Here is a 15705-nt window from a genome sequence, read left to right as displayed (position 1 = left end):
TAACCATTTGTTTGCTTGAGTCATTGTGTCTTGGTAGTGAATGAATGCAATTGAGTAAAACTAGGTCCTTGCTGTGAAATCAGAACATGTGAAAAATCAAATACAGCCCCAATCAATGACTAATCCTAATGATTCTAAGGAATGTAGGACCTATTATTTCAGGAAAATGATTTAAATTGGTAAGTGTAACCCAGGATAAGTAGTATGTAAGGAATGTTCCCTGTGCTAACATTAACCTAGATAGGAAATACCTTAACATTGATTTTTTTCTTTTTAATTATCCAATTATTGGTTAAGCTTCTACTTATGGCATTGTTAGGAATTTCTGTATGCTTGTCACTACCTCCCAGCATTTAGCGTTTTTAAAATATTGAGCAAATTCTTTCTAGTCACAACTATTAAAAAATTATACAAAATTGAAGAAAGTAACTTTTGAAACATAGCAAAAACTTAAGTGCTGAATATTCAGTTATACAAGCAAATAGTACATAGAAAGTCACTGGGGAATTCCCTGGAGGTGCATTGCTTAGGATTCAGCACTTTCACTGCCCTGGGCCTGGGTTCTATCCCTGGTCAAGGACCCAAGATCCCGCAAGCCACGTGGTACAGCTAAAAGAAAAAAGAAAGTCAGCAAACTTCCATGTCTTCTCCACTAATGATCTAAGTTTTCTTTATCCATTTGATTGTATCTGATTCTATAACCTCATATAACCACAGCTTCATTAATGAACCCAAAACAAACAATATTGTCAAAGTTTTTATCATGATACATTTACCACTCCTTACCAAACATTTATTTCCACTTAAATTCATCTTTCAGTGCTTTGGAGGGCTTCCCTGGTGGCTCAGATGGTCATGAATCTGCCTATAATCCAGGAGACCCGAGTTCGATCCCTGGGTGGGGAAGATCCCCTGGAGAAGGAAATGGCAACCCACTCCAGTATTCATGCGTGGAGAATTCCATGGACAGAGGAGCCTGCTGGGGTATAGTCCATGGGGTCGCAAAGAGTCGACACGACTGAGCGACTAACACTTTCCCTTTCACAGTGATTTTTGGTAACCATGGATAGGATCATTGAAATCCACAGGGAGTGGCTTTTTCTAATCATTAATTTCCACTTTTTTCACTACCAAATTTGTTTTTTAGTGTCATAATATTAACAAGGATCAAATTAAATTAGAACTTGACCTTTCTACAAAATAAAAATATTGCCTTCATTCTCCCATCAAGTCCAGTTCAGAAGTCATGTAATTCACATGCACGAGACTACCTGAATTACATATTGCTTATTTTTTCTGGTCCCATCTAAGCTAAGTGCATCCAGAATCCCAAAGCAACTGTGGCTTTTGATGAGGGAATGGAATCAGGCTTCTGACTGTGCAACTGACAGAATTTCTAAATTAGAAATTCACATTTCTAACTGTACAAACTATCATGGCCACCCTGAATAGGCTAAAATTTAAAAGATAATGTTCTAGCTATGTTAAAGTTGAATTGAACACCCAGTTTTATCTAAGTTCATTAGCTTAAAATTATGATTCTTGGGAATAGAGTATATTCTTGCAGATGGTAGACCACTGCAAATAATGTACCTATAAAGAATCTTAAATTTATAAACCTTAATAGGCTCCATTTAGGAAAACTGTCCTTATGAAGGGAAGCCTAGGTATAATTTTCCCAGACAAATAGGAATTTAACGTAAAAGTAATTAATGTGTACTGAGTGATTACCATATATGAAGCATTGGAATTAGTGTTTAATACGCATTATCTGAGGCTTCACCACTCTATTTGACATAGGTCATATTATTAAATATCTCCATCTTACATATGAGGAAACACATTCTCAAGGAAGTTATTTAAATTGCCCTACATCAAGTTGCTAGTCCAAGGTAGAGTCAGCTCCATAACCTGAACTCTTAACCAGGAGTGTATTCTAGTTTATAAGCATTCAATACCTCAAAACTTCAACTTGTTAAAATTTTTATTTACCCAGTGGCAGATAAGGAGAGAGGTCTTATTATTAGCAGCATTCTCATTTCAGTTTTGTGAAATTATGTTCCTGTAAGATACTATTTTTCTTTTGCAACATCAATTTTATTCTGTTGGTAATTTCTCATTGTTCTGATTATGTTCGTAAAGTAGTAGTTATTATTTAATAGAAAAGATACTTGAAGATGATATCATTAGACCCACATTTATCTGAGATAGAGGACAGAGAAGGGAAACACAGGTGAGGAAAAAATGTAAAACTGGCCTGTTTACTCAGCTGTCCTCCCTTAAAGTCTTATCTGCCTTTCTCTTTATCCTAACAAAATTCTTCGTTGTTTTTCAGTCTCTGATACTGCTATTAAAAAAAAAATAGTAGTGAATTTGGAGACCAGTTCATCTTGAATTTTTATTTTATATTGGAGCACAGTTTGTTAACAGTATAGTTTCAGGTGTACAGCAAATGATTCCGTTACACGTGTACATGTATCTAGTCTTTTTCAGGTTATTTTCCCATTTATGTTATTAGAGAACATTGATCAGAGTTTCCTGTGCTATAGTACATCCTTGTTGGTTATCTATTTCAATATAGTAGTGGCATACATTTTCTGTTAAATTCATATATAGTCTTTTTCAAATAGGTAGTTCTTATTCTAATTGTAGAAAACTTCCCTGATAACTCAGTTGGTAAAGAATCCATCTGCAATGCAGGAGATCTCAGTTCAATTTCTGGGATGGGAAGATCCGCTGGAGAAGGGATAGGCTACCCACTCCAGTATTCTAGGGCTTCCCTTGTGGCTCAGCTGGTAAAGAATCTGCCCGCAATGTAGGAGACCTGGGTTCAGTCCCTGGGTTGGGATGATCCCCTGGAGAAGGGAAAGGTGAAATAGTTTTTCATGTCTTTTGCCCATTTTTGAATTGATTGTTTTAACTGTTGAGTTCTGAGTGTCCTTAAGTATTCTTACCCACTCCAGTATTCTGGCCTGGAGAATTCCATGGACTGTATAGTCCATGGGGTTGCAGAGAGTCAGACAGGACTGAGCACTTTCACTAAGTACATTAACCTATTATCAAGGTTTAAGAAGATAAAACTTATCAAGACTCAACATATTAAAGATATCAGTTCTCCCTAAATTGATGTATAGACTTAAATCAACTCCTAAAATCCTGGCAAAATTTTTTAAATTTATGTGGAAAAGCAAAGAAATTTGAACAGCTAAAATGACTTTGAAAAAGAAGGAAATGGAAGGAACCACTCTACCCGATTGCAAAACTTATAAGGCCACAGTACTCAAGACTGGTATTAGCAGTAGGATAGACACATAAATCAGTAACAGAATAGATAACCCAGAAATAGCCCCACACAAGTATAGCCCGTTGATTTTTTTTTTTTTTTTAATGAAAGTGTAAAAGCAATTCAATGGAGAATGGACTGTCTTTTTATCAAATAGTGCAGGAGCAACATGGCGCTAGTGGTAAAGAATCCTCCTGTCTTATACAGGAGACACAAGAGAGGCGGGTTCATCCCTGGGTCAGAAAGATCTCCTTTAGTAGGAAATGGCACCCCACTCCAGTATTCTTGCCTGGAAAATTCCATAGGCAGAGGAGCCTTGTGGGCTACAGTCCATGGGTCTGCAAAGAGTGGGACATGACTGAGCAACGGAGCACAATTGAATATTCATAGAAAAAAAAGAAGCCTAATTCTCACCTAAATTCTCAGCCCAAATTCTCACCTTATACAAAAATTAACTTAAAGTGAATCATAGATTTAAATGTAAAACTAGAAAACTTTTTAGAAGTTTTATGTAGGAGAAAATCTTTTTTTGTTTGTTTTTAATTGGGGGGAAATTGCTTTACAATGTTGTATTGGTTTCTGCCATACAACAACACAAATCAGCTATAATTATGCATATATCACCTCCCTCTTGAGTTTATCCCTCTCCTCCTCCATCCCACAGCTCTAGGTCATCACAGAGCACCAGGATGGGCTCCCTGTGAGAAAATCTTCAGGATCTGGAGGTTAGTGAAGAATAGTTAGGACAGCAAAGCACAACCATAAAAGAAAGAAAAATGGATGTCAGACTTGATCAAAATTTAAAAACTCTTACTCTGTAGAAGACCTCGTTAAAAGGATGAGAAGACAAAAAAGTCATATGTAGAATACTTAAGGACCCTCAAAACTCAACAGTTAAAACAATCAATTCAAAAATGGGCAAAAGAAATGAAGAACTACTTCACCAAAGAGGATATACTCTTAATAGCATTGACAAAGAAGTGCATTTTTGAAAAGATATTCAATATCACTTGCTATTGGGGAATGAAAATTAATGCCATGATGAGTTATCACTGTATACGTGTTAGAATAGCCAAAATAAAAAATAATAACAATGCTTAATACTGATGAGGATACAAAGAACCTAGATCTTTCATATATTGCTGGTAGGAATATAAAATGGAACAGACACTGGAAAATAATTTGATTGTTTCTTTTAAAACTAAATGTACACTTACCATACGACCCAGCAATCCCACTGTTGGACACTAAACCCAGTAAAATGAGAACTTAGGTTCACAAAAAACATGTACATTATTGTTCATACCAGCTTTGTTTGTAATAGCCACGGACTGTACCAACCAACATGTCCTACAATAGGTAAATGGCTAAACAAATTGTGGTACATCCATACTGTGGAGTACAATATCAGCAATAAAAAGGAATGATCTACTGATATATATCACAGCTTGGTTGGATCTCAGGGACATAAGGCCACATGATGTGTGATTCCATTTATATGACATTCTCAAAATGACACAATTAGGATGATGGAGAACAGACAGTTGTTGCCAGGGATTTGGGAAGGTTGAGTGGTAGGTGGGTGGGTGTGACTATAAAGAGCACCAAGAGATATCTTTGCAGTGATGGAATAGTTTGTATCTTGATTGTGGTGATAGCTAGAGTAATCTACATGTATCATGAAATGACATTGAATACACATACATTGTACCCATGTCAGTTTCCTGGTTTTGATATTGTATTATATTTATACAAGATGTGACTATTAGGGCAAACTTTCAAGGGTAAATAGGGCTTCTCTGTACTATCTTTGCAACTTCTGGTAACTCTTCTGTTTCAAAATAAAAAGTTAAAAAAAAAAACCTATTTTAATTAATAATTATGGTCCAGAAAATTCAGTCCTGTAAAATGCAATGTCATGCTACTTGTGGATTAATGAAATGACTAGGATAAGCTACACTAGAACCTGATTAGAAGCTCTGAGGGTGCAGCTTTGAGCTCCAAATCTACCCCCACCCCCAACCTCCCATCCCATCTGATGGCAGTTGTCTGCTTTGGTTTTAATATTGCCAAGGGCATTTCTAGGTCTTATGGCTGGCTGGTGGACTCCCAAGACAATCCCATTGATTCAAAGAATCTCCTAGTTAACAACTGTTTCATGAGCCACATCTAAGGAGATTGATCCAAGAAAGTACTAGGGGTGCTGAGATCTACCCCTCCTGCTTCCTTGGGTTCCTGGGAGGGATTGCTGGCTATTTTTTACCAAGTTCTCTCTCCCCTCCTTGTTATCATACTATCCCTCTTCCACCATAGGAACTATAAACAGCCTTATTTGAGAACAAGGGTTGAATCAACTGTTACAGCTAAGTGCATATTATCCAAACATGTATATGATAAAATGTTCCCCTTTTTGTAACAGTTTTCAGTCCAAGGTTTAGTGTATCTTGTTTCTGAGATTTTGCTTCTGAAGAGTGTTTCATGTCCTTTGTAAAAAGCTGTTGATCCAAGCTTCCAATAATATGAGGAAAAGTAAAAGAAGAACCAGAAAAGTTATGTTATCCTTGCTTTCTGAACTAAAGGGCATAAAATTTGAAATGATCCTGCAGATTCTTTTGGAAAGAATACTAAGCTATCATCTGGGTTATACCCCTACCTTACAGTGGAACGATCAACATATCTGACTGATGGAATAATTTCATGCCATTTTACATACTGACTTCATTCATTCATCACACATTTAGTTGGGGAAAATAACATTTGCAATAGATAAAAAAATTTAATTTACTTTGTGCTAACATTAAGTTTAAGTGATTTGTGTATATTATCTCTCTCTTGGCTATAAACATGTCACTATGGAGGGTACATGGGATTCAAAGAAGAGTAGATGCAGGTGCCGGCATCTGTTTCTCTTACAGAGCAGACAAACATGTAAGTAGCAGTGTTCAAGAGATTAATGGGAATATGAGGACAGAGCTGTGACAGTACTTTTTCTGTTTGGGAAGGGTAAGGAAAGACTTCCCAAAGCACAAATGAATCCTACTGCTGAATGTTACTGGTTAATAGGATTTTACTGCCAGGGAACAATCTAGAGGAAAAGAGTATTCCTGTTCTAGGTGAAAGGAATAACATGTGCAGAGATATACTTACCTCCTTTAGAAGAAAAAAAGACATAGACTTTTAAAGTTGGAGAGGTTATCCAAGATATTTTATTTTGACATCCTTACTTTACATAAAATTAAATGGAAGCTCTTAAAGGCAAATCTATTTATCCAGTATTTCTCAGAAATTACAGTATCACTTGAAATATTCTTTCAAATTATGTAGTTCAAAATGCATTTTGTCAGATACTACTCTATTCCACAAAAGAAGGTTCTTCCTCATGTTTTCTTTGTTTAGAAATCTGCTTTACTTTCAAGCTAAAATGTAATTAAGTATATTTCTATTGCTCTTAAAATTTTTTATTATTAAAAATTCTCATACTTCAGAAAAATTCAGAATAATATTAAAAACATTATTATCTTACCACCAAGAATTAATTGAATCCTAACATTTTCCCTTTTTTTTTTTAAAGAAATAAAACAATTTAGGAACAATTGAAATCCCCTTTGTATCTTTCTCCAATTCATTCTTGTCATCCTTTTCTGGAGAAAATGCTGTGAGGTTGGTGAATATATACTCTTATGTATGTACCCATTAACAACATAAAATGTAAATAATGATATACTAGATGTACTTTTTCCATCTTTCATGATATGTGATATTCATTTAAATTCATTTTTTTCATATGAACTCAAAACATAGCACAGGTGAGTAGGCAACATACTATAGTCAATAGTAGAGATTTCTCATGCCTCTCCTGTCTTCCAAGATGGCCTACACTCTGTCTATGGAGTGTGTTTCTTTAAATAAACCTTCTTTCACTTAAAAAAACAAAAATAGTGGGGATTTGCTGTTGTGTTATGACTTTGTCCTCCTGTGTTCTCTTCTTGATACCTAAAATACCACTGTCTTCTTGTTAATTCTGCATTGTGTTTTGGAAGAATGTAATTCTTTAATTCTGTAGGTTTTCAAATGTATTTTTAAAGACTTTTGTTGGGAAAACAGTTATTTCTGTGGGCTTATATCTCTCACATTAGCTCTTTTAATTCTTTACTACTGAGATCATTGTAGCAGAAATACTCTGTAGTAGAGTCAGATGACCAAGAAATGACTATAGCGTGTGGTAGAAAGTCTCCCTTCACAAATGTATTGCTGGCAAGACAACAATACTAGGTAGTAAGAAGTCAGTCGTGATGTATGGGAAGAGTTAGCCTCTGAAAATGTCATGACAAGATGATCCAGAAAGAGGACGTTTATCTGAACTTCTAAAAGAGCTTAGAAGTCCTTTCACCAAGGACCTGGCCGTGGCATAAGGGATGATAGAGGAAGAGATAGGAATCTTATTGTGAAAGAAAGGATAGCTATGGGTGTTGAAAACACAGTTTTTACCCTTTGATTCTTTGTACCAACTGTAATTAGCAGTAAATGTTTTAAGTTAATGATAACTAGCTAGAATACCACTAAACATATGTGGCAATTGAAGAATGTGATAAATACAAAGCGTCTCCTTATTTCTGTTACTCACCTTCTCATAAGGGTGAGAAACTAGAAATCTGCACAAATGCTTGTACTAGGCAAGCCAGTTAGTCCTAACCTTACTGGTGTTTTAATTCTGAATTAACGGTCCCCATGCAGTAGCCACAGAATAAGGGGGTGGCAGGGGTGGGGATTGGTTTTTATCATTCCAGCTTGTACATTTTGAAGATTAACAATTCTGGCACATGGTCACAGGAGAGCTTATCTAAAAATACCAAATTGTAGAAATGAAAGGAAACACTCATTCCCTAAGAAACTCATTCTTCTTGGAGTCAGGCCCAGCTTTTGTTTCCTTCTGTTGGTTTGACATATATAGGAAAGAAAACATGAAACATTCTGGTACTTTAGAACTCTCTGATGTTAAATAATGAGCCATTGTATAACTAGTGCTAGAGTACAGGTGAGTTTCACATGGGGAATGTTTAAAAGGAAACAAGATGCAGATGCTTTGTGTGTGTGTGTGTGTGTGTGTGTGTGTGTGTGTGTGTGTATGATCAATTGATTTTTTACAAGGTGCAGAATCAGTCCAATGAAGAAAGATTAATCTTTCCAACAAATGATACTGGAACAGTAGAAGCAAAGCCAAAAAAACCCCCAAAGCCCTTGCCTCATAACTTAACATAGGCCTTGAAGATAAATGAAAGAGAGGAGATGGTAAGAGATTCACTGTATAGAAATGAAGTAATGAAACTCCCATGAGAATAGAAACATCAAAATGGTAGAAGGAATAATTGGAAGACAGTTTAATCTTTTGAGTGAGAAGCATTATGTATTGTAGGAAATGTGTATATGCTATAGCTAAATATTCATTTAACCCATTAGCTTATTAAGCATGCTACTATTCACAGAGCAATCTAACTGTGTCAGATTGGAGGGGTGTTATAAAGACCCTCTGAGGGACTCACATATAAACAGTAACAGAACATGATAAGTGCTATCATAGTGGTGCCAGGCAAGCTCAGGGGAAGGGACTGGCTAATATGTACACTCATCCTGAAAGGGCTTCCTCTGCTAACCCACTGAGCGCTGAGTACACTGAAGAATGTTAGTTGGTCCACTGTCCTTTTGAGCACTTTGGGAAATTGTTCATTTGATAGTTAAAATCCAATAAGGGATATCTTCCATCCGGTGCAATCTGAATCATGATAATTACCTCAGGCTGAAAGAATAGACAAAGTGAAGGAACCTGACGTGGTTTCCCTTTATTCTTCCTTTGAACTGTCATTTGATCACTTTTAAGTGGGTAGTCTTTCTCTTGCCTCTAGTTCTGTACAATGTCTATCACACAAGGAAAGCAGCAAAGGAATTTTTTAAAGACTGCCAAAACTCTGTAGAAATGAAAGAACGCTTTTTTTTTTTTTTTTACATAAAGGAATCTCTATGATACTCCACGCACAGACAAAAGAGAAGTTGGAGTTGCATGTGATCACTTTGGCCAACCTTTTGTGGATATTCTAATGCACATTCTCATTTCTCTTTGAAGATTGCAACTTGTACTCACACTTTCCTGAAAGCAAGTAGTACTTTTATTCTCCCCTAGTCTCTGTCACATAACAAGAGCGTTGGTGGAAATTGCTTTTCCATAAAAAGAACTGTGCCGCCTACTCTTCAAATGCCACTGATTAAGAAAATCATTGATTGATTTTTCCTAGGGAATAAATTAGGCTTTCCCCTGAGAGTGGAAAAAATAAATAATGGGATATAAAGAATGAAGTTTGCTGTGTGTTATGGGGAAAATGTTTATGCAGTTGCCATGGAAATACCATGTAGGCATTTAAACCAGTAGCTTATGATATCTCTGTATTTGCCAAATATAAATCAGATATGAGTTGCATTCATTCTTTTTCTTGGCTCACATTTAGTCTGACATGTGTGGTTATGTAAAATATGCTCCTGCTTTAGCATATTTGCTTAATATTTGCAGGAAATGTATAATACAAGGGGCTGCCATGTTTTAAGATTGTATAATTAAGGCATAGAAATAAAACTAAGGGAAGCAATTCTCAGCAAATGATTCCTAAAAACAAATAGTAACAATCAGAGTGCTTGAGGCTGGATTTTCCTGTGACATTCATAATTAACAGAGCTAATTAATTTTTTCTTAATGAAACATTCACAATATTGGACCTAATTAGTGCTAGCTAATTGTTTGTGAGTAATGTCAGATGCCAAAAATGCACAATTTGAGACTTTATTCTTATTTTCATGTATGTGATTTCATTTCACAAGTGGAATAAAACACAACAGCCAGTGTTTCTGAATTACTACACTTTTCTGTCACATGACATCAGTTAGCCTTCAATTTCATGCCTTATAAGGGAGGCATGATAGAAATCTAGAGAGGGCATATATGAATTTTGAAGATACAGAGAATTTGATACAATTTTCAGAGCTTGAACTTTTTTTTTTTAATAATTCCAAAGATAATACAGACAATGCAAACTGTACCAGAAGCCACTGCCTCTTATGAGGCACACAAACCAAAACAATAGGAAAATCTAAAAATGATTAGAATATGCTTCATTCATGGAAAATGGGGTGTTACCCAATTAATTCTAATAACTCATCTTTTTATGTCAATTTTTCTACCCATTTAATAACCCATAAGTTTATTATTTCCTCACTTAGATTTCCTCTAAGATATCATGTGCTTTGTAAGCAGATAGCCCAGAGGCCTAATGTCTTATTAAAACAGTAATTGCTTATATGGTCCAATAAATATAATAGTAATTTAATGAAGCCAAATAGTTGCACAGATGGAGCAGTGGGAAAGGGCTAATCAGGGAAAGATTTTCAGAGGAAGTAAGCTGTAAGTCAAAATTTAAAGATCTTTCTGAGGGCATTTTAGCAATATATATCAAAACTTTTTAAAATATGTATGTATATACCTGTAAAATTTACAGATGTTTGTAAAGATTTAATTAGGAGTGTATTAGTCTCTCTCTCTCTGTATGTGTATATATGTAAACACACACACATATTGGCTGCATTGTGTACAGCATGCTGTGGGATCTTAGTTCCTCGACCAGGGGTTGAACCCACATCCCCTACAGTGAAAACACAGAATCTTAACTTCTGGACCACCAGGGAAGTGTCCCCCCAAAATTTTCTAATTTCCTCTAAATATTCCTCTTTGAATCATAGATTGTTTAGACAGTTTCTAGGTATTTGGATATTTTCCTATTATCCTTCTGTTTTTAATTTCTATTTTTTATGGGCAGGGAACATTCTTGATTTCTGTTCTTTTAAATTTCTTAAGATTTCTTTCATGACCTAGGATATGGTATACCTTGGTAAATGTTTCATATAAAATTGAACAGAATGTATGTGCTGCCTTTGTTGGATAAATATCTATAAATGTCAGTTAGATTCAATTGGTTGATGGCCTTGTTTAGCTCTTCTGTGTCATTGCTGTTTGTTCACTGTTGTTTACTGAGAGAGAAATGCTGAGATTACCAAATGTAATTGTAGTTTATCTATTTGTTTCTCCTTTCAGATCTGTCAGTTCTTGCTTCATGCATTTTGAATCTCTCTGTTAGGTGCATACACATTTTAAATTGCTATGCCTTCTTGGAGAATTGACATTTTTTAGTATATAAGGTTACTCTTCGTTCCTGTTAATTTTCTTTACCCTGAAGTCTAATTTGATAATATAACCACTCCAGCTTTATGTTTATTGGTGGCTTCATGTCTATCTATCTTAAAAAAAAATAAAAGTTTAATCTACCTATATAATTATATTTGAAGTGTGTTTCTTGTAAATACCAAATAATCGAGTCATGATTTTCCAGATCCATTCTGATAATCTCTTTAATGTGTATACTATTTGCATTTAATGTAGTTGACATATTTTCATTTTATTTATTTGTTTTTGGCTGCCCTGAGTCTTGGTTACTGTGTATGCGCTTTCTCTAGTTGCAGTGAGTGGGGACTCCTGTCTAGTTGCTGTGCGTGGGTTTAACTGTGGCAGCTTCTCTTGTTGCAGAGCACAGGCTCTAGAGCGCAGGCTCAGTAGTTGTGGTGTATGGGATTAGTTGCTCCACAGCACGTGGAATCTTCCTCAACTAGGAATCAAACCTGTGTCCCCTGCATTGGCAGGTGGATTTTTATTCACTGTACCACCAGGAAAGTCCTTCTTGTTGCTCTTGTTATTGTTCAGCCAGTCGTGTCCAACTCTTTGTGACCCCATGGACTGCAAGCATGCCAGGCTTCCCTGTCTTACACTGTCTCCCGGAGTTTGCCCAAATTCATGTCCACTGAGTTTGTGATGCCATCCAACCATCTTTCCTCTGTCGCCCCCTTTTCCTCCTGCCCTAATCTTTCCCAGCATCAGGGTCTTTTCCATTGAGTCGGCTCTTTTCCATTGAGTCGGCTCTTCCCATCAGGTGGACAAAGTATTGGCATTTCAACTTCAGCGTCAGTCTTTCCGATGAATATTCAAGGTTGATTTCCTTTAGGATTGACTGGTTTGATCTCCTTGCAGTCCAAGGAACTCTCAAGAGTCTTCTTCAACACCACACTTCAAAAGCATTAATTCGTAGTCTCTTAGCCTCCTTTGTGGTCCAACTTTCACATCCATACATGACTAGTGGAAAAACCATAGCTTTGACTAGACGGACCTTTGTCAGCAAAGTGATGTCTCTGCTTTTTAATACGCTACCTAGGTTTGTCATAGCTTTTCTTCCAAGGAGCAAGCGTCGTTTAATTTCATGGTTGCAGTCACCATCTGCAGTGATTTTGGAGCCCAAGAAAATAAAGTCTGTCACTGTTTCCATTATTTCCCAATCTATTTGCCTTGAAGTGACGGGACTGGATGCCATGATCTTTGTTTCTTGAATGTTAAGTTTTAAGCCAACTTTTTAACTTACCTCTTTCACCTTCATCAAGAGGCTCCAGAGTTGCTCTTCTCTTTCTGCCATAATGGTATGTCATCTGCATATCTGGGGTTATTGATATTTCTCCCAGCAATCTTGATTCCAGCTTGTGCTTCATCCAGCCCGGCATTTTGCATGATGTATTTACTCTGTGTATAAGTTAAATAAGCAGGGTGGCAATATACAGCCTTGACGTACTCCTTTTCCAATTTTGAACCAGTCCATTTTTCCATGTCCAGTTCTGTTGCTTCTTAACCTGCATACAGATTTCTCAGAGGGAGGTAAGGTAGTTTGATATTCCGATCTTTCAGAATTTTCCAGTTTATTGTGATCCACACAGTCAAAGGCTTTAGCATAGTCAATGGAGCAGAATTAGATGTTTTTGTGGAATTCTCTTGCTTTTTCTGTGATCCAGTGGATATTGGCAATTTGATCTCTGGTTCCTCTGCCTTTTCTAAATCCATCTTGTACATCTGGAAGTTCTTATTTCACTACTGTTGAAGACTAGCTAGGGAAGTCCTAATTGACATATTTGAATTTAGGTGTACTATTTATTTTCTGTTTGTTCTGTTTTTTTTAATATTGTTTTCTCTTTCCTGACTAATTTGAACATTTTCTGTTATTCTGCTTAACTTATCTATTATGTGTTTTACTCTATGTCTTTGTAGACACTCTAAGGATTGCAATGTACATACTAAACCTTGTACAATCTACTAAGAATCAGTATTTTACTATTTCAAGTAAAATGTAGAAATCTTATCACCATAAAAATGACTTCATCTTTGCCCCCTTTAGGTTATGTTTCTTATATATTATACTACATGCATTGAAAACTCTATCAGACCATATAATTTTTTGCTTTCAGATGTCAAACATAATTCAAGAGGAAAGAATAGTCTGTTATGTTTATCCAGATATTTACAGTTTCTCTTCCTCATTCTTTATTCCTAATCTTCCAAGCTTCCTACTGATAGCTTCTCTTTGAATAACATTAAAAGCAATTATTTTATAGCATGTCTGCTGGCAACCTTTTCTCTTGTTCTCCTTCATCTAAAGCATCTATATCTGACCTTTACACCTGAAGAACATTTTTGTAGAATAGAATCCTTAGTTGATAGTTCAGTTCTTTCAAGGCTTTAAAAATAATGTGTTACTTCCTGTTACTCTTCTCCACTGTTTCTGGTGAGAAATTTTAAGTCATTCCAGTTGATTCCCTAAAAGTATTGTTTTTCTTTAGCTAGTTTCTCCTTTTGTTTCTTAGTTTTCATCAAGTGTGATTATGATATCCTGGGTTTGGATATCTTTGTGCTTATCCTTTACTAAGTTCACTGGGCTTTTTAAATCTGTAGCTTTGTATGTTTTGCCAAACTTGAGAAATTTTTAGACATTATTTCTTCTGTATTTTTAGCACCATATTATTTTTCTTCTTTTCTTTTTTTACAATTCAGAAATTTTTTTTTTCATTTTTAATTGGAGGATAATTGTTTTACAATGTTGTTTTGGTTTTACATTGCCATATGACAATGTGATTCAGCCATAAGTATACATATATCCCCTCCCTCCTGAGCCTCCCTACCACCTCCTACCCCATCCCACCCCTCTAGGTTATCACAGAGCACTCGGCTGAGTTCCCTGTAGCACCATGCTCTTTTTCCTTTCCTTCTGAGCCTCCAGTAACATTGATGATAGGCCTTTGGTTATTTTTGGTCTCTGAAGCTGTCCTCTTTTTCTTTTTCGTTAGCTCAAATTTATTTCTGTCATTCAGATTGTATAATTTTTATTAACTATCCTCAAATTCACTGACTTTTTCCTTTGTCATTGGTTATTGAGCCTTCCCAGTTGATTTTTCCATTTAAAATGTTGTATTTTTCAATCCCAAAATTTCTGTTTAGTTTTTCTTCGTATCTTCTATCTCTTTTCTGCGACTTTCTAACTTTCCATTTGATTCAAGAGTTTTTACCATTGTATGTATTTCACAAGTATTTTTTAATGGGTAATTAAATGTCTTTGTCTGGTAACTTTACCATCTATGTCATCTTGAACTGGCATCTGTTGATTGTCTTTTCCTATGGCCTTCTTTATATGCCAGGTAATTTTAAATATCATGAACATTTTGAATAGTATGAGTCTCTGGACCCTCAGTTATTAATGTGTTCTACCAATCTGCTGTTTTTATTCCTACAACATGCACTTGCCTACAGGTTCTGATACCTGATGCATGACATGATTTTTATTGTCTTTTCCCTTTTCTCCCTCCCTCCCTAGACACTTGGTTTTCAGTTTCTCTGGCCTGCTAATTCACTTCATTCTCTCAACAGATATTTATTTAGTACTCACAGTGTGCTGAGCATGGTTCTAGGCACTGAGAATTCATTCAGGAATAAAACAGACAAAAATGACCATCTTCATGGAACATATATTCTAGCAGAGGGAAATAAACATCAACAATGAACCTAATTAGTAAGTTGCATTACACATTATTAGGTGTTAAGCAGGTGTTACTGTTTTATGGACAAAAGTATAGTATGATAGTCAGATTAGAAGTAGTAGACAGCTCATGAAAAATTTAAATATGTTGGTAAGGATAGGACTCATTGATGAAGGAATATTTGAGCAAGAAAAATGTGTATGTCCAACCAAAAGTTCTGTTAAGAGTAATTATATAGAAAACTAAACAGAACAATGTTTATATGATTACTGGTTATTTATCCGTCAACTTATTTGCTCTTGTATTTTCCCAAGTGAAATAAAAGATAATTTTTTGTAATGCAACTATAACCAATTTCTTCTTGTAATTTCTAAATCTTTTTTTTTTTAACTGTGTGTGTCTTCCTTAGGCAAGACCCAAAATGGTCTTAATAACTGCTAATAAGAGGCATCAGAATTTTTTTCTTATTCATATATTTATTTTTA

The 15705-nt window shown here is 35.6% G+C and overlaps 1 protein-coding gene across 10 annotated transcripts in view; it reads left to right on the top strand.

Annotated features, from left to right (window-relative positions):
* The window catches only part of PEAK1 (pseudopodium enriched atypical kinase 1), a 308265-nt gene that overhangs the window by 163090 nt on the left and 129470 nt on the right, over positions 1–15705 (top strand). The window contains exon 6 of one of the 10 annotated variants that reach the window (XM_043921877.1): positions 3948–4008. The exons of the other annotated variants lie outside the window; for them this stretch is intronic. The gene's annotated coding sequence lies outside the window, so the exon portion shown is untranslated. The remainder of the gene's footprint in view (positions 1–3947; positions 4009–15705) is intronic. 10 annotated transcript variants of the gene reach the window in all.

The sequence above is a fragment of the Cervus elaphus genome, chromosome 13 (assembly GCF_910594005.1).
Source record: "Cervus elaphus chromosome 13, mCerEla1.1, whole genome shotgun sequence".
NCBI lineage: Eukaryota > Metazoa > Chordata > Mammalia > Artiodactyla > Cervidae > Cervus > Cervus elaphus.
Note: the sequence above shows the minus strand (reverse complement) of the source record. Positions and strands in the feature narration are given on the sequence as shown.